General features: G+C 42.9%; 1 protein-coding gene and 1 long non-coding RNA gene across 3 annotated transcripts in view; one reads left to right on the plus strand and one right to left on the minus strand.

Moving 5' to 3' along the window:
• LOC109520678 (netrin receptor UNC5C) overlaps positions 1-19250 on the minus strand; it is a 166935-nt gene that overhangs the window by 135765 nt on the left and 11920 nt on the right. The gene's annotated exons all lie outside the window — the stretch shown is intronic.
• LOC109520680 (uncharacterized) lies at positions 11249-12343 on the plus strand. Its single transcript, XR_002169219.1, has 2 exons — positions 11249-11551; positions 11912-12343. It is a non-coding gene; the product is annotated as an uncharacterized LOC109520680 (long non-coding RNA).

The raw sequence follows: 19250 nt of genomic DNA on the forward strand, positions 1-19250 counted from the left end.
TTGCTTCATCTTTAAAACGGAATGACAGGATGGGAAAACAAAACTGTAATCAATGCGGGAGACCTCCGAGGACCAAAAAAAATTTTGGAAAAGAAAATATGACCCAATGACTTCACCAATTTTTATTTTGATATATTATCGGTAACAAGTTCAGGGGGGCCTTTTGCGTTCCCTTCGGACCAAAGATTCACTGAACATTAAATACATCGTGTTTAAAACTAACTGATGAACTTTTTTTTTCCCATAATTCTGCATGACACACAATCACACGTTTAAAAAATGTATTTCGAGGTGTCCTCATTATACCAGACCACCATTGCACTTTTAATCTTGCGCACCACCGTCTGAGACTGCCCGCACTAGATCATAATGTAATCACTGCACCACCAGTCCCCTCTAATGTTCTCCATGATTTACTTGACACAAGAGGCGAGCAGAAGTGAGCTTGAAATGTCCTTGCAAATACCCCCCCCCCCAAAAAAAAGCAAGTACGTTAAGCTTTGCATTTGCATCTCTGAATAGCATATTTAAAAGACGGCAGCTTGCTTCAATGTTCTGCCCAGCCTTGAAAAAGAGCAATTTCTTTTTGTACTTTGTATTTAACACACACACACACACACACACACACACGCACACACACACACACACACACACACATTCATCTGGCACACACTTTCTAATGTTCTTTGTGATTCCCTTTTTTGGGGGGGGGGGCGCGGGGGGTTGAGGCCACTGATAGTGGAGAGGAAACCAAGAGGAAAATAGCCTCAAGTCCAACTCATTTACTGGCGTATGCCTCTGCACTCAGTCACCGGAGCTTGTGACGGCCAACGCGCACCCACTTCCCCCCTTGGAGGGAAGAGTAAAAATTTAAAAAAAGAAAAATTAAGAATCAAGGATGAGGCAGTGATCCGCTCCCTTCACAAATTATGCAAATTGAACGGCTGTTTGGTGAGGCATTCAAAAACAGGAAGATTAAAACAGGCTGGGAACATATTCCACTTTTGTGATCTTTGAGCACACTTGCCTTCTTTCTTTCCCCCCATCGCTCCTTCCAACGCATGCCCGGATCCCTTTAAGTGCTCGGAATGGGGGGGGGGGGTAGAGAGAGAGAGAGAGAGAGAGAGAAGAGGAAGGGAGAGGGGAGGAGGGGGGAGAGAGAGAGAGAGAGAGAGAGCAACCGAAGCCACTTTCTAAATCCCCATGTGTGTTCTTGTCCCCATTTCTAACCGTGTTTGTGTATGTGTGTGTATGTGTGTGTGTGTGTGTGTGTGTGTGTGTGTGTGTGTGTGTGTGTGTGTGTGTGTGTGTGTGCGCGTGTGTACGAGGCAAAGTGCAGATGAATCAATACAAAAGTGAAGATGTCAAGCGTAGATGAGTGCTCGGTACTGATGGTGGGACAGATAATCCGTCCCCCGAGTGTCATGACGTCTCTATGGGAGTGAGACCGAACTGTAATGCGACATGTATGTACACGAGTATGGACACGTACGACATGTCGTCAAGTCATAGATGCGTTGTCTCCTTTCGCCAGTGCTCTTTGTGAAAACCGTACAGCTTGCGCAAAAGAAATAAAAGAGAATGACTAGAAATGATGTAAGAAAAACATTCCTCTTTCCCAGTTACTATCATAGATAGGTGCAACCTGTGTATAAGGGGCTGCGAGATTCATTGCTCACACATTCAATTATCTAAACAGCAAAGCAGCATCGGCAATGTAAAGTTTTGGAATGTCCCGCTTGTGTGAATTCTGTCTGAAAGGGACAAGGATCTGCCTCTGTTTCACTCATTCGATGAGATTATCATCGTGGTTCTGATCTCAGGTTTTCACGCTTCAGTCCCGGCAATGTGGAAGACTTTTACACACAGGAAATGTCCCGTCCATTACAGCGCCGCTACGAACCCCAAAACCAGAAAATTGCAGAGTAAACTTGACCCCCACAGTGGGAAAAATGCAGAAATTTCCAGATAGTGGAGAAGTGGTTATAATCTCTTAAGGGTGTGCAAAGAGGGAATTTTCAAAGACCATTTTTAACAAAAAGTCCCTTGTTACATTTGTCAAAGAATTATTGATCAAAGCATCAAATGATGCTCCACCCACCCCCCCCTTTAACATTGATGATGACTAAAAAAAAGTTCTCAGTAGCCCGAAGGCCTCTGCTGGCCTAAATGAGGTAGCCTTGTACTCCAGTAGCGCGTGGGTGGGCACGTTGCTCACAGCCCGCTTAAGCCTTTGTCCTCCACCCTTCCCGTGAAGCTTGACTGTGCATTATGTGGCCCTCAGACGACCGTTGTTTTTTTTTTTTCCTTCGTTGTCTCCTAAAAGCACCCCGGGGGCCGAAACTTTTCATAAAATGGTCTCAGGTCCGCTCTGCTCTCACGTTTGGCCCGGGAGGCGACGTTCCGTTTGAAGTAGGCGACTATTACAGCTAAGTGCTGCCATCTGAGCGCTGGTGTGCGTCCCGGGTCCCACTTTTTACAAGGCTGGCAAGCCCAGACGATGGGGTGGAGGTGCCATCCCAGCGGCCAGCCTGTGGTTTGCGGCTCAGCGCTGTCTGGGCTGCCTCACGTTCCCACCCCGTCGCATTCTTTCCCCTTGCCTTAACTCCAAGTTACCACATATCTGGGTTGGACTTTGTCATGCGACTGCGTTGGAAGTTACGGAACTCTGTCATATATATTGCTTATGTCTCAAAATGAAGAAAAATCTCCCTGCAAGGGTGTTCCGCCTCAGTCCCATCTGACTGCGATTACATCTGATGCTCGAACAACTTTATGAGTAGCTTTTTTCTTATTATTATTTTTTTCCTTCATGAGAATTTGGCATTTTTTACCCTCGTAATGTGACGGAATGAGCAAGCGACGTAACAACACGGAATCCAATCCAAACCAGAGTAGGAACAAACTGATGTTTTATTCATTAACACCAACATGTTACATTTTGACTTGTCTGATTCGTCTTGCTGGTTGTCAGTCAGTTGAAAAGAGAGCAAGACAGAAATCTGACATCCGTGAGCAGGCTACATTTTGAAGGGTTTGATTTTTAATCTGTGAGTCAACAACCAAAAAAAAAAAAAGCAACAGAACCCGCATTGAAAGATAGGTTCGCATCAACTTTGGTTTATTTTGGGACGGATCGGACCAATGAATCCTGTTCACAGTAGACACTTCATCGGAATTTGTAAACATGCCGAGTTGAATTTTTTTACCCCCCTTTCCGCTGTTGTGTTATAACGAACAGTGACACAGGAAAATGCATGCAACCAAATGTCCAATTAAGCCACCTTTCCACAAAATTTGATTTGGTACATTTCAGGTCGGATTGATAAATTCTAGTCCAGTTTCCGGTAAGATTGGGAAAATGCAATAAAAATTTGTCGATCCATAAAATTTGGTTCAGTTCGATACTATTTGGAGGACAAATTTCAGTTTCATTCGTGATCAGAAATCCGGCCAAGCTCTGTGCTACATCAGCAAAAATTCAACCGCAACATTGATCAAGCCCATGATGGCAATCGAACAGTAAACGCTCCTCATGTCGCAAAATAATGGACAGAGTTGGCCCGATCGGGAAGAGGCGAGGCCGAGGGGGCAAACCAAGAAGCAAACACGGTGTGAGACGTAATTGGTTCTGCAATCGCACACACACATTTGAATGCCAAGTAGCAAGCCCCCGCCGTGGCGTGGTCTCAGACTGACAAGGAGACGGTCATCAGTATACGGAGGAAGGCTGAAAGAGGTTACGGGGGATCATCGGGATGGGGAAAATGTGACGGTGATATGGTGGAATATTTTACCAGAGAGGAGACAGGTTCATCGTGATGAGGTCTGCCTGGGTAAACAAATGATCGTCAAATCCTACATCTTGGAAGGGTTCCCCCTCAGATTTTTTTTTCACCTTTTAATTGACATGGAATTTTGCAGGCATGTCTATCATAAATAGACCCGATGCTGCTATCGAATGTTCATCTCGTGTACTAGAAAGTTTTAAATAAATTTGAAAGCATTAAATGTATCCAAAATACTGTCGGTATTGATGGTGTGCAGGCACGAGCCTTTAAGAGGCGGGGCCTGGTGAGGTGGCATGTAAGGTTGAGTCTGTGTGTGAGTATTCGGGCGTGAGCTGTGGCCGACAGCAACTCTCGCATGCGTGCGTCTTTCCTTTCCCCACACGCAAGGGCTTTTACAGTAAATAGGTATACTGTAAAAACTCATGAGCGTTGCGCTGCGGGGGAACTTTGTGCTCTTTGTTGTTACTTGCACAACTTTGTTTTTTTTTTGTGCAATACCCAGGAAAGGAGGCACAGTGGTCAGGTTCAAAATCTCCCTATTTTTTGCTTTGATTTTGTTCACGCGTAAATCGACTCGGCAAAGTGAAGCATCGAAGGGGTTTCCGACACCGTCATAAAAGCACCGCAAAGGCACGGGAGAGAGAAACAAGAGTGGAAAGGTTAACTCCAACGCATACAATATGGTATTAATTAGCATTGCTTCGGTAGCCGGTTGCAACCCTGTATCAGCGTTTGTGCGCACGTGTGTGTGTGTGTGTGTGTGTGTGTGTGTGTGTGTGTGTGTGCGTGTGTGTGCGTGTGTGTGTGTGTGTGCGTTTTCAACAGTAGCCAGGAAAGAAAGAAAGACATGTGTTTCGAATAGTTCGCCGACTGCAAATATACATGTAATAACTACCGCATGTCAACAGCTATGCAAACACACGCATAAGGATAACCTTTGAGTGTACGCCTCCACACACCCACACCCACACCCACACCCGCACACACACATCTGGTCATTTGGCAAGCAAGGAACACATACAGACAACTCATTAAGTTGTGAAGATTTGCGAGCTGCAGAGTTGCTTTCAAGTGGGGTTCTGTGTTTGTTCTGTATGTGTTCTCTCTTCTTCCTTCCTTTTTTTAATCACTCCATTCTTATGGCCGTCCTTATTAAATTAACACGCAATGTTTTACATTTTTCAAGGCAGGACAAGTTAAACCAGCACAACAATCAGCGACATATTTATTTAATCATGTAGATGCAAAGATGAGTGGGTTGTGTCAAAAGAGGTTATACCAAAATGGTATGGTAATGGCAGGGTAGTTGAAATTTGAGGAAAATATCTTCAGCAACTGATAATTACATTTATTGATTTTTTTTTTTAAAACCTACTTTTAAAGAAATGAGCAAATCGTTGCCTGTTTTGAACTTCAGTTTTGATTATTGTGAGGACTGGGAGTTTTGCCACTGCAGTATGAAAGTGAAATAGTACACATTAAAGCACTGTATAATGCTGGATCAGCACTTGTTTTGTGATGTATTAAATGTGCTAAGTTATTCGTATCGTGGATTTTTTTTTCTTCCAATATATCGATTAGTGTGTTATCACTGTACCATATTTTTGGCAAACTTATCTCTGGGAATTGTACAAATTAACAAAATAGTATCAGCACAAGTGAGTGCAGACATGAGCTTGCCCCACCTTTGTCCCAACATCCACTTTGGGGACGCCAATGTCAACAGGGAGGAGCCCGCAAAATGTCAGTCATCTTGCTACTTCCTGTGCGAGATCATAACAACAACAGCTGCCTAAAGAAACAGACGTGACCTCCCCGATGCTTCCCAAGTCGGACGTTAGGGACCGAACGCAACCCCCTCAACCTCTCTTTCCCCTTTCCCCAACGAAACAATGCAAACGTCGCTTGTGATTTCCACCTTAATTTGCTTGAATTATTCCGCGATAAAAGCATCTTCTACACAGACAGACAAGCTGGCTAACAAGTTACAAGCTCACGTGAGACCAGCGCTCTTATTGCGTCCATTCATCCTGGCGCGAGAGCAGTGTAACCTTTTAGACGAGGGAACGCTTTAATCACGGCCATTATTCTGCGCTCCCTGGGCTCTCTCTCGTCTTCCATTGACTAACTGTTCCCCAAATCGTGCGATGGAAGGGGAAAGGGGGGGTGACCAAGAGTCACTACATACAAACTATTCGATTGAAAAGCGGATCAAACAGTGGTAAAAAGCAAACAAGAGGGGAAGACGTGTCACGTTGATTCATATCGTCAAATTAATACGAGCCTCTCTCGGGCGGTGCCCTTTTCCCGGCGAATCCACGCTGGGCCCGCGGATGAATAGAACTTTTGTTCCGCACGATATACTGTAGTAAAGTTTATTGGTATATCAGCAGCGGGGAAATCCCCCCCATCCGTCTTAGCATGGTTCAAGACCCCGCTGCTTTCAGACTTATGAACGCAAAAGAGAGATGACGATAAGGTTCCACATAGTTACAAGTGGGTCATAGAGTGAGGAGCTGGAGGTGTATTAGTGGCAGGGGTGGTGGGATTAGTAGTCGTCGCAGTAGCAGTCATAATAATAGTAGTGGTAACCTTAGTAAGGCAAGGCAACGTGATTCAGATCAGACAATTCATACACAAGCTAACTCAATGTGCTTCACACAACCAAAATCACAACTACTAAAAGTATTTACAAACACAACAAATAGTAGTAGTGGTAGTAGTAGAAATCGTAGTAATATTAATAGTAGTAGTAGTCGTCGTAAGACTACAAATAGTTGTATAAGTTGTAGATTGAGTAGAAATCGTACTACTTGTAGTCATACTAGAAGGGCTTTTAGTACTGGTAGTAGGAGTGTGATTAGTAATAGCTGTAGCAGTTTTAGATGTAGCAGTAGTGTCGTAAAATTGAATTAGTCGTGAGATTATTCGTTGTTTTAAGAGTATAAGTAGTAGTAGTTGTCATAGGCGTTGTAGTGTTGGACAAGTTAGTGGCAGTAGTAGTCTGAGTGGTCGAGTAGTTGTACTAGGAGTCATCACAGTAGTTGTAGTCATAGGAGTAGTAGTATACTGGATCTAAGTATTAAATGTCCTATTATATTAGTACGTGGAGTAAAAGTTGCTGTTGTAGGTGGAGGAGATGGATGAGTAAATGTAGTATTAATAGTGGCAGGAGCATCTTGAGTAGTTTCAGGACTTATAATAATATTGTTAGAGTTGGTGAAGCAACATGTGTCTCATTTGTTAAAAAAAAAAAAAAAAAAAAAATCTTATGTTTGCCAGAACACCTTGTCTACTGCATTCTGTATGACTCCTCCTTAATTACAGTACAGTACTTCTCTTACTTTCAAAGTACTTAACGCAAGGCCTGAAACCCCCCCGCAATCCTTCACGAAAACACATTAGTGAGACAGAAGCTGCTGTCGCAGTTGGACCAAATAAATGTGACTTTCCGCCTCTTAGCCTACTAAGTGCCAACTTGTGAGCGTGTGTTTTTGTGTGTGCGCGCGTGTGTGTTGACCGACACCATCTAAAGAGCTGATAATGGCTGCTAGCGGCTTGATGCCACCCCTCTTGGACTGGAGAAGTACAACACTGACAACGGTTGGCTTCGTTGGCTCTGTTTGGTTTTGTTTGGCAGTGACTGTGACATAACACGTTCGTTTACATCATATCACATTGCTAGTTACTATCATTGACTCCATTACAGATCATATAATAATACTCACAGTCATATTTTCTTTATCCTCTGTGGAATGAATATTACAGCGGCTTACTGAGGAGTGGCTGTCTCCTTGCTTCCAGTATCTGTAAGTCTGCATTCTACTGCCCCCAGGTGGCCAATTTTTTTTTTTTTGGGGGGGGAGGGGTCCTTTGGAACACATCAAAGAAATTTCCATTTCAATGAGAAAAGATGATTTGAGATGTGTTTTGAGTTATGAGCGTGATCATAGAACAAATTAGACTCACATCTAAAGGCTGCACTGTACAATGAAAACATTGCCAAAATGTGCCCAAGATGGCCGACTTCCTAAGAATTAAAAAAAAAAAAAAAAAAAAAAAGTCATTGTCAGAGGGGGTTTCAATTGGCCAAAAGTGGCTACGCTGGAGCCAAAACGAACAACGCGATGATTGGGAAAAAGAGCTCATATTGGAAAAATGACAAAAATCACACCTACACTTTGAAAATGTCATGACGTTTGCACCAACAGAACGAAAATGGTTCAAAAAGGGACGCACAGTGAACACAATTCACCAGAGAGGATTATAATCTTTTCAAACTCATCCCACAAGATTAATCTTCAAAAATAAATGGTTTAAAGATTATTGGATTTCGAAAAAATATATATACACCAGACGTGTGCATGTATAAAAATCACCAATGGAGATGGATATTTTTAGCCAATAGCTGGGGATACACTTCACAGAATAAACGGGAATAGTAAAACGGGAATATGTTGTAGGTGACTGCTTTCTTTGCCTGGAAGCAAACACTAGGTTAAGAGAATAAATTAGGCAAATGTTTGGAGGAAATTTAGGGCAGCATACAGTGACAACACTGCCCTTCCTTTCACCCTCCGCTGGCCTTTTAGGTGCTTTGTCTCCTTGAGCGAAACCCTTCCACGACACTGGCACCTCGCTTTTGTACCTCACTGAGATTTCACCCTTTTTTGCGCTCACATCAAAACTTTTATATCAGGTCTTTTCACCACGGAATTATTTAGCGGTAGCCCGCGGGCAACATGGTACAGTCGGAAAATTGACTAAAAGTCACAGGGGCTCGGATCCTTGTCACCTGCGGTAACGCGGTGAGGACGTGAACGCCTCTGACAGTCTAGACATGGAAGTGTGACACATCCCGGGGACATGTGGCGCATATGGGAAAGGCAAGGGAAAAGAAAAGGAAGGGAAGGACGGCTTGGTGGCTTAAGACAGAGATAGAAAGTGACGGGAGGGCGCTTGTTGCTAGGGCAGATAAGAGCCCGAGTACCAGTCAGCTAATGGGTCAGAAGTAATGTGACCTACTGACTGTCAGAAGGTCGGGAGAAGCTCAGTTAGTCATACTCATCCCCTCAAATCCTTAAACTCCCTTTAGTCACACTGAAAAGTTCTCCAATTGAAACTTCAAGCCCTTTTTTATCGACACAGTCAAGATTTTTCAATTGTAACGGGCCCCTAAATATATGCGTCCCGTATTGTCCCGGTAGAGTACAGATGGGCTTTTTCTTGTCAACGCAAGCGTTAAACATTGATGGCCGTGTGATGATCGCAGTTCTGCTCGCAACTTTCATGTTGTTGTTAACGTTGGCTTGAAGGCGGGGAGGGGAAAAAAAATGGTATGGCGTCAAGTTTCCTCGCTGTTTGTTGTATCGGGATCAGTATTTTGTGTCTCAAAGACTCCTGGGAAATTATCCGGCGACATGCAAACGCAATTTACTTTAATGTTGATGAGATGCAAGGCGCATAGCAGCGTTGGGCCACACCAACAAACAAACACCGCGTGGTACGTTTCAAATGGCTTTAACAGTCAAGTGTTGTAACAACTAATGAGAGTAGTGGGGGTGGGGGTGGTGGTTTACGGATTTACTGATGGGCTCTAAAGAAAGGGAATATATACATGTGCAATAGGGGGCTGGGGTTAGGCGTGTGCGGCAGTCGGCGCTCGGCTTTGCTTCGAGTTTTCATCTTTGGGAGCAGACGGAAAAAAAATCATGAGGGGTAATGAGGATGGGGGAAGTTGTGAAAAGTGAGAAGAAGAAGAAGAAGAAACATCAAGAACTGGATGGCGCAAAGCGTCACTGTCAACATGAAGTTTGGTAGGCATGACTATTATTTGTAGAAGTGCAAATTTGGTTGGTCTGTCTATAAGGAGTAGACCGAAAACTCATGAACTCATGAATAAAAAAAAGAGATGCAAGGTCTGCTTTTTTTTTTGGTTTGAAGTGGAGCGTTTTGGGGCATTTCCGCTATCTCCAGGGCTCATTTCAAAACTAACCCGTCCTGGAGATTTTTTACGACCGCTCTCCCAAATTTTAACCATGCATAAGGGACAGAGGTGGCAATGCGATATTCTGAAACATTTAAATTTTTGCCATTGTGTGTAGTCAGAACAAGGCATGGCAATTTATTTTTTAAATTGTCCCCGTTATCTCGACTTGAATGTTTTGAAAAGTCATTCCCCTGAAGCCAGCTTTCGTTGAGCCACATGAAATTTGGTCGGCACATCCAGCATGAGAAGACCCACAAAAAGTCTCAACAATTCATGTTTGCAAAGGCACCTGTGGCTCGTCATTTTGGTTTGAAGCAGACATTTTTTTTGGAGATTTCCAGTGGTCATTCAAAGGCAAACTCATTTTCGTCCAAATGCTACCAAATTTTAACCACTCAGATGGTAAACTGCAAAACATTTGAGTTGTTGTCAGTGCGTGTGGCCAAAATTTGATGACTTGCTGTTTAACACACGACTCCAGCCTAATAAGGTCAGAGATGAATCACAGCCAAGCAAAAACCAAACCAGATTCACTTAGTGCGTCTAGCATGAGTAGCTATCGTCCGTGTCGACGTGTGGTCCGCCCATGTTTTAATAACGCCGGGACAAATAGTCGACGGCGTAATAAATGTTCTAATCACTGTCTGATTGACTGAGAAAATGGGTGTCATCAGACATTCGCCTCGTCGTCAACAACTGCACACAAGTACCGACACCCTGAGAGCTTCAAGTTTGTTAGTGGGAAATCAAGAGGTGGGGAGGGGAGGGGTAAGAATTTAATCTGCATGACACCAGCAGGGGAATCTAATCATGGCGACACAAGTAGGGGCTTGTTTAACGATTTCCTCCCTTTGCCTTTTTCAATTAAGCTAACTCGCTGTGATGTGGCCCTCTTGCCGTCTGCCCCATTTTATTTTGCGAAGCCCAACATTGGGCCAAACTGGTGTCGCCACGCTCGGTTTTTTACGACTTCACATCGAGACCAATCGATTTTGGCTTTCCCCAAATCTACCAGCTGGATGGGAGTTTATTAGCCGTCTTCCTCTCCCATTTATTAACAAACACTTTTACCACGCGAAGTACTTCAATGGGAAACGCAGGGGTGGGAGGATCAAATTAACCACAGTTTGAGATAAATAAATTGCTATGTAATGACTCCCCCTACAGGAGCGAAGTTTAATTGGCTCGTGCGGATCCAGCACCATTCAAAGCGCTTTGTTCCGGCATGAGCTCTTCCGTGAGTTACTCAAACGTTTTAGGAAAAGCAAACTGTGTGTTGGATTGACTCCATTTTATTTTGTCCAGTGGCTGCACAAAATAAAATCATCTGGATCCAGTTCGGGTTTTTTTTGGATGCATGTACATTAACCCTTTCATGCACCCTGTAACCTGATAACGTGATAAGCTGTCCACTGGAGTAACCGCTGTCCCTGAAAGGGTTAAAAAAAATGTATCTGGATCCAGACGATTTTATTTCATGCAACCACTTGATCTAATAAAATTCAACAAATATATTTTTTTCACGGTGTTATTGTAACTTTTCTGTCGCTCCAGACTTCCTCACGCAGTATCCGAGTTCCTCTCTGGGTAGCCTGGCAAAGGTTTCATGTAGAATGACAAAGCCACAATGCAGCTCCTTTTGCTTCTCCCTCAACACCCTCAAGACAAATAAATGCATCTGTGGCATTCTTCCACGACATGAAACCAAATCCTCATTTCTGCGCAAAAACCTTCGCGGCCGCGTGTCCTAGATGCTTCCATTCTTCCGCCGGTATGTCATCAGGACCGACGGCTTTTTCATTTTTCCCTTTAGTCATCATTGCTTCGTCCTGGTCCACCACAAGTGCCTCTTCGACTCTTGCGTTTCTCTCACTCTCATTTTTCTCATTCGTCATCTCCTCAAAATATTCTTTCCCTCTATCCAGCACACCACCAGAACCAGTCAACAAATTTCCATCTCTTTCCTTAATCACCTTTAATGTTCACCATGTCATCATCTGTCTCTTTCTTCGGCCTTTGCCGCGTCCGCCGTTGGTCTACATCACATCTCCATGTATTCTTGTTTCCTCACCTCAGTCACCTCGGTGTCCCATTTCTTCTTATCTAACCTACTTCCTTGTATGCTTTCCAGGTTCCACCACCAAATCTACTTCTCCAAAGCTCAAGGACTCTCCTGCCTGTCTCCCTACTCCCCGTAGCTGTAGTGGCGGTAATGCTGTTTTCCACGATTTGACATCTTTTAAAACTTGAGCGATAGCCATGCATGAAATCACACAAGCACGTCGTGCCAAACCATAGCAAAACATTAAAACAAACATCCGATGATTTGCTTTGAGTTTTTCCATTTCCTTTTATTTTATGCAAAATCGACTCCAAGAAATGGACTGCCATCATGCATGACTTCACACAAGAATGTTAGCTTGTCGTGTCAGACCATAGCTCATCAAGCATTCAAGGATTCAGTCTTCTTTTTGCTTTTTTTTTTTTTAATAGTCTTTTTTGGGGGCAGGCATTTGCAACGCTTACTCCAAGACAGCATGTCACAATAAAACATTTTGCCAGAGATTTTTTGGGGGTTGTTTTGATGTTTCCAAGTGATTTAATTATTTTTAACTCATATGACAGTGCAAAAAAAATGAAATAATTTCCATTATATCTTATGAGTGGGGAAAAAAAGTACTTCTAAATCCAGTACAGTCCGGGTTGAGCAATTTTGTTCAGCTTAAAATGCTCCACCGCACACTTTGAGACCTCTCGTGTGGCCGCAAGAGTGCTGACGCGTCCCATTTCTGGCCGCTTGATTTCACAAAGGTTTGAACCGAACAAGCGCGGGACACTGCATCTACATGCAATATTCATCTCCAAATGTATTCATAGAAGCCCAGTAAAGCCGCGCTAAGTGCCACAGAGGTGCATCAACTCCGCGGTAATAGGCAGTTAGGACACTGGTATATGTGCGCATGCGGACTAAGTGTCGTGTGTGCGTATGTGTGTGTTTGTGTGTATATCGGCTACGTGACAGAGTCACAAACTGGCTTGACACGCTTCGTGCCGTTATCAAGATTTACAGCGATGCTCATGTGGGACGCACGGCCCAAAAAATGGCTCAACCCGTGTCCCAATTAGACAGCCTGAGGAGCGTGCATGCACACGCACGCACACACGCGCACTTCCTCAAACAATCCCAGATCTCGCAATCTGTCTCGCTCAGACACTTGTGCATATTCAGTCTTTGCAACAGCACGCGTGCGCGCGCACACGCACCCACACACACACACACACACACACACACACACACACACACACACACACACGCACACACACAGAAAACGCTGAAACGGTGAAAAGCGAAGAAAGATGCCAACGAGTCGTGTGATGGAGCGGCTCGACACCATCGTTGCGTCATTGCTGACCATATTCAATCTTAAAATTCGTGGATGCATCATCGCACACACACAGAAATGCGCGTGCCTCCCGTGCACGTGTGCCCCCACTCAAGCTCAGTATGGGTTTAATGATGCAGAGCCGAGCGAACGTCTCCCAATACGGGACTCCGTGAGACCAATCGGTACGCGCGTCGCGCCACTGCGCATGCTCGCTCGACCAAATTAGCATCATACGTTACAGAAAATAAGAAAACCACATGGATGACATGGGATGTGGAATCGTAAGGGCGTCGAAGAAAAAAAAAATGGAGTGCACTGCTTGGTTGCGGCCAGAAGAGGCAGTGTTGATTCAATCCTGACAATTTTGATGAAGAAGAACGTGAGGTCGGCTCTGCGAAGTTGAGCGACAATGGAGCTGAACCACGAAAATGGAATCAAAGCTCGGAAAACACTTAAACAAATCTAATAATAAATTAATATAAAATATTGAAAAATAAAAACTAAAAGTAACTTTCAATAGAATACGATTTAAAACAATAGAAATTAAATGACTAAAATAGAAAAAAACTAAGTAAAACCAATAATATTAAATTTCAAAATAACATTTAACAATGTGAATTAAATAAATAAAAATAATAAATAAATATAGTAAAAGCTGGAAAATAGTACATTTACAGACAAACATAATATAATTTCATTTTAAAAATACCAGAAAAAATGGTGCATTCGTATTCTTATAATAAACATAGCATTTTATGTTAAGTTGATAGTACTGTATTGTTAATGCAAAAAAAAAACCATGAAACTGATGTACTGCATGTCTTGATACAGCACAAATCTATACACAGGTTTATATTGTATTACATTATATAATTAGTATTATCAGCATTCATCTGGGGATATACTTTGATAGCAGCGGTATATTTCTGTGATTTGTTGTGTCCCCCATGTTGGAAGACTTCCATCGATGCAGTCTCTTCACTTGGAAAACTGACTTCAAAAAGTGAGGTCAAAACATACCACACACAACTTCGAGGCCCACAAGCTCGCTTGCATGCCATCTCACACACACTCACACCCACGCAGCGACACTCACACATGCAGTATGATTTATTCCCTAAGATGCAGACAACGATCAATGTCAGCCAGTCACACTTGAATGAGCAGACTAAACAATGTCGCTCCATTATGACCGCCTTGTTTAAGCAACAACGGCTGGATGACACAGAAAATCAATACGCCACCACGCAACTCTGTGTATTTGTGAGTGTGTGTGCACCGTGTTTGTGTGCAGCCAAGAAAAAGGACCATGATGATTAAACGTCCACTTAAGCAGCCCTTTCAGGCAAGTACAGGTATGCAAGCGTGTGTATCTGTGTGTGTGTGTGTGTGTGTGTGTGTGTGTGTGTGTGTGTGTGTGTGTGTGTGTGTGTGTTTGTTAAACAACATATCAATCTCTACACACTGATTGATTATCTACACTTTACTCTATTTAACTACATCTAAAGAAAAGGCAGACAATTTAAACTTGTATTGTTGCGTCTGACAATGAGATTTCTCTTATAAAATTCTCCTTTTCTTTGGATTTTAACACAAACCACTACTATCATCCCAAACACATTGCAAAGAAAGAAAAATACAAATACAAATAACCATTTAAAAAATTGTCAGACGAACAACAACTCCAACTCGATAGCATCATTGCCATCATTTGCACGTGATTCTTGCATATTTCTGTCAACATACAATCACAGCAGTTACACTGACCAACAAATATCAGAAATTTGCCGAATGAAAAACACCAACTTGGAATCATTGCATTGATTAGCATAATATTTTTTTTTCCTGCAAAAAGACCCAACTGCCATTAAAGGAGAAAATGTGCTTCCATTCAGGGAGTTCAAGCTATAATTTTTCCAGACCACGCACATTTCGCAACCAGCACTTGGCAAAAAAAAAAAACACAGCACAACCTGATCCAAAAAGATTGGCGGACGCACAAAAGTTTGGCGAGTTGCAACCCGGACAAAAAGCCAGCACGGGCGTGAGGGAGAGCAAGCGGCACGGACAACAATAGGAAGATTTGGGCTGGCTGTGGGGATTCGTGGGCATAGCTTTGACTCAGCTGCTTTCTCCTGTTTTTTGAAGGGGATGACATTTTTGAAGGAGGATGGAAGGAAGAAGGAGGGAAAACAACCGTGTGTCTTTTTTTCAATCATTTTTGTTTTGAGTTTCTCCCATTTCTCCCTCAGGAAGTGCAGAGGACGCGGGTGGGTACAAAAAGTGAGGAAAAGATGAGAGGGAGTCCAGAGGCGTACACGACACAAATGGAGACGGACGGCGCATGGAAAGAGGACCAGAGGACTTATTTTGTGTGCCTTTGATGTGGCAAAATAACCCCGCAGTGACATTGTGACACATGCTTGTGCAGCACACATATAGAAAAAGAAAGAAAAAAAAAGTAATGCTGTATGCATAAAGTCACAGATAAACTGTAAAACAGATGGTCACAGACCAACCAAGAAACGCTGTGTGACAAAGATGTGGTGTACAAAACAACAATATGTTGTGTGGTCAAAAACGACCACGAGATGTAAAAAAAAAAAAAATGTCCATAAAAGTTAAGTTGTCATCACTTTTTGTTGTGAACCAAGACAAGAGGTTTTGATTATGGCTAGTGCTTTGAGCCTAAATACACGTCATGGTGCTTAACAGTGTGGTAAGACCCCGAGTCAGACCTTGACTGATAAAGAGTTGAAGATTGCTGTGATTTTGATTTTATTTTTTTGGAACAAGCAAGTAAGGGGAGCATTGTTGTCATGCCACCAGGATGGCAGAGGAGCCAATTTGGCATGCCAGAGAGAGGAACATTCGGAAAAAAAAAGACAAAAAAATTAAGCAATGGCATACCGGCTTCACTTAATGCCATGCAGTGTTGATAGGAAGGGTGACGGAATGATGGGATTGTGTGTGTGTGTGTGTGTGTGTGTGTGTGTGTGTGTGTGTGTGTGCGCGCGCGCGTGTGATAGGCAAGCCCATTCAGCCTGTGTGTGTGTGTGTGTGTGTGTGTGTGTGTGTGCGCACGCGCGTATGATTGGCAAGCCCATTGAGCCACATGTCATTGGACAAGGAAAGCGTTATTGCACGGCGCAGTACACCAGCTGCGCCTCAAGGAGATGATGATGATTACGATTATTATGATGATGATGACGACGACGGCCAAATGGCTGAATCAAAAAGGGGAATACAGAGAGTAATATCTGATTGTGTGTCTAAGGCCTTCTGGAATTGTTTGAGTAAATGAAGGTTTATTGTCAATGAATGTATTTAAACTATAACCTCGACTGGAGCGTGTGTTCAACGTTGAAACTACAAAAAAACAAAAACACACCGCATTGAACGCATCGGGCGAAAAGGGAAACGATGGGAACGGAAGAGAAATCTACGTGGAGATTGTGAAGTGTATCTGCAGAGTTAAGCCCTTTTTGTGAGACGAAATAAATAAATGTGACGTGACAGAGTCCACGGCTGATGTATGGCGACAGGTTCAGCTCACATTAGCATGCGTGTTTATTTTGTCATTTCTAGATAGGCCCTCAAATGAGTGCTTGACCAATAAGTTTACATTGTCTGTATTGTATCAACCAACCAGCTATGATAAAACAGTACCGCATAGTTCCTCATTTTTCCAACGGTAAAGAAGAAATGGCGTGTATTTCAATGTATTTCTTGACTTCTTCACAAGGGTAATGTCTGCCTGTGTATTCGCCACAGTCGCATCAAAGTCAGTCAGACTACAAACTGGAGCGGGAGTCCTACCCAAAGTGGAACTTCAAGCATCCTTCTGAAATGAAACTTAATATGCAACAGCGACAATGTTTTTATTTTGTTTTTGTTTTTTTTTAAATAACAGCAACTATTTATGAACATTTCCATTTTCTGAATTATTTATGAACATCAAAATATTTGCAATATCAAAATATGAATATGCCAATAATAACATGAAATCAAATGCAATCTTTTCCATTGTTTGAATGCCATCCATCCCTTGTGTTTCCGTTTTTATTAAAAAAAAAAAATGCAATAAGCAAGTTGAGGGAGACAAACTTTTGCATTTGGACACACATAACAGACTCTGTTTTGATTTTATTCACACGGCGTCTTTCCTCATTTCCCTCCATATGAAAGTGACCTCTCTGCAGGCGTACGGCATTGATCACGTTCACTTTGCGCACACGGTCAATCCATCACGCAGGCGATGCGCATCATTGAGTTGAGAAAATATATATGGTGTACACTGTGTGACATTGATTAATTTTACGTGCCATCACGTGATTATTCAACTCTTTTTGCTTCGATTGTGCCCAGTGGTGGTTATCAGTAATAACTGACAGAGGCAATTGGATCAATCAGAACACGTACATTGCATGTATGATGTGCCCATGTGTGACAAGTATTTTTTTGACCGGATGATTTCTAGTCGTTCTGTTTATTTCTGTTGTGCAAGATGGGCGGAATCATGAAATTGTGCGATATGGAGAGTATAAAAAAAAAATCCCCACTGTTTCACTCTGTTCCGTTCTCACTGACCATACAATTTCTAGTCATTCTGTTTATTTTTGTTGTGCAAGATGGCCGGAATCATGAAATTGTGCGATATGGAGAGTATTAAAAAAAAAAAAATCCCCACTGTTTCACTCTGATCCGTTCTCACTGACCATACAGAGTGGACGGTTAAAGAATCTTGCTTACTTAACTTTTACTGGCATAACTCATTTATATATATTCAAACCCACTTAAAATGGTTGAAACACACTTATTCAAGTATTCTTTGCTGCTTGTTTGCACTGCGCATTGGCCAAGAAAAGGAAGAGCATCATATAGAAAGCCTGCTAGCTTAATGCTAGCATATCATGGATAATGAACATTAGCATAGATGCTGTGTCATGAATGCCGGTATTTAACCTTCAAACAACTGCTGTTGTGCACACGTGGAGCAGCAACACATACAAACAACGAACACGACAAAACTCACAGGCATATATTCATTCTCTTTGCTTTGGGGGAAAAAAATGAACATGAACGCGGAATAATGTGGTGCTGTCTTACACTGAAGGGTATCTTCTTCTTATTGCTACATACGCGGAGCAGCAGAGTATACGACAAAACTCACAGGCATATATTCTCTTTGCTTTGGGGGAAAAAAATGAACATTAACGCGGAATAATGTGGCGCTGTCTTACACTGAAGGGTATCTTCTTCTTATTGCTGTTATTTATTTCACAACTCTTTCAGTAGAGCTCAGTGACGTCCGGTATATTGCGGAACAACTTGGCGCTCCACCGAAAAAGCAACTCTTTCAGTAGAGCTCTTTCAGTAGAGCTCAGCTCGTCCAGTATATTGCGGAACAACTTGGCGCTCCACCGAAAAACACAGTTTGGGTTTATCTAGCTTGATACAAAGATACACGTTGTATAGCACACACACACATACACACATACACACTAATAGCCCCACCGGCGTATGCAGACACTTAGGGAGCAGTATATTTTGTTCAGCGGGTGACAAGACCACATGTAAGCACTTTGCTTTGATTCATTTCAACAGCATTCTAAAGTCGCTAATGAATATGGGCAGCACATTGCTGAGGAGGCGCTTTTTGTGCGTGTATAGCATTGTTATTTGGCCAGAAATATCCATGCACACCGCTCCCCCCAGAAGAGCGCTGTGGAGGCACGGAGGCTGAGAGGTGAAGATCACGTTGTGCTTTTTAAAACACAACAAAAAGAATCCTCGTGAAGGAAATCTTTTGTTCTCAAGGAGAAGAAGGTGATCCGTGAGAGCGAAGCCAGGCGGGGAAGGAAGCGCGGGAGCCAGCTTGGAGGTGGCTGCAGGCCTCCTAATTAATCACGGCGCTTCACACGCAGACAGGAAATAGATTTGAGGAATCCAAATGGCGTGGAAGAAGAATGGTGGGGAATGGCGTCTGAATTCATCACAGCGTGTTTACGCGCCGCTCACTTTGAAAATTGTAACCTGGAGGTACACTGATAACGCGACGGAATTTTGAGCATTTTTGAGGTC

Source organism: Hippocampus comes, unplaced genomic scaffold (genome assembly GCF_001891065.2).
Source record: "Hippocampus comes isolate QL1 unplaced genomic scaffold, H_comes_QL1_v1.1 scaffold13, whole genome shotgun sequence".
Taxonomy (NCBI): domain Eukaryota; kingdom Metazoa; phylum Chordata; class Actinopteri; order Syngnathiformes; family Syngnathidae; genus Hippocampus; species Hippocampus comes.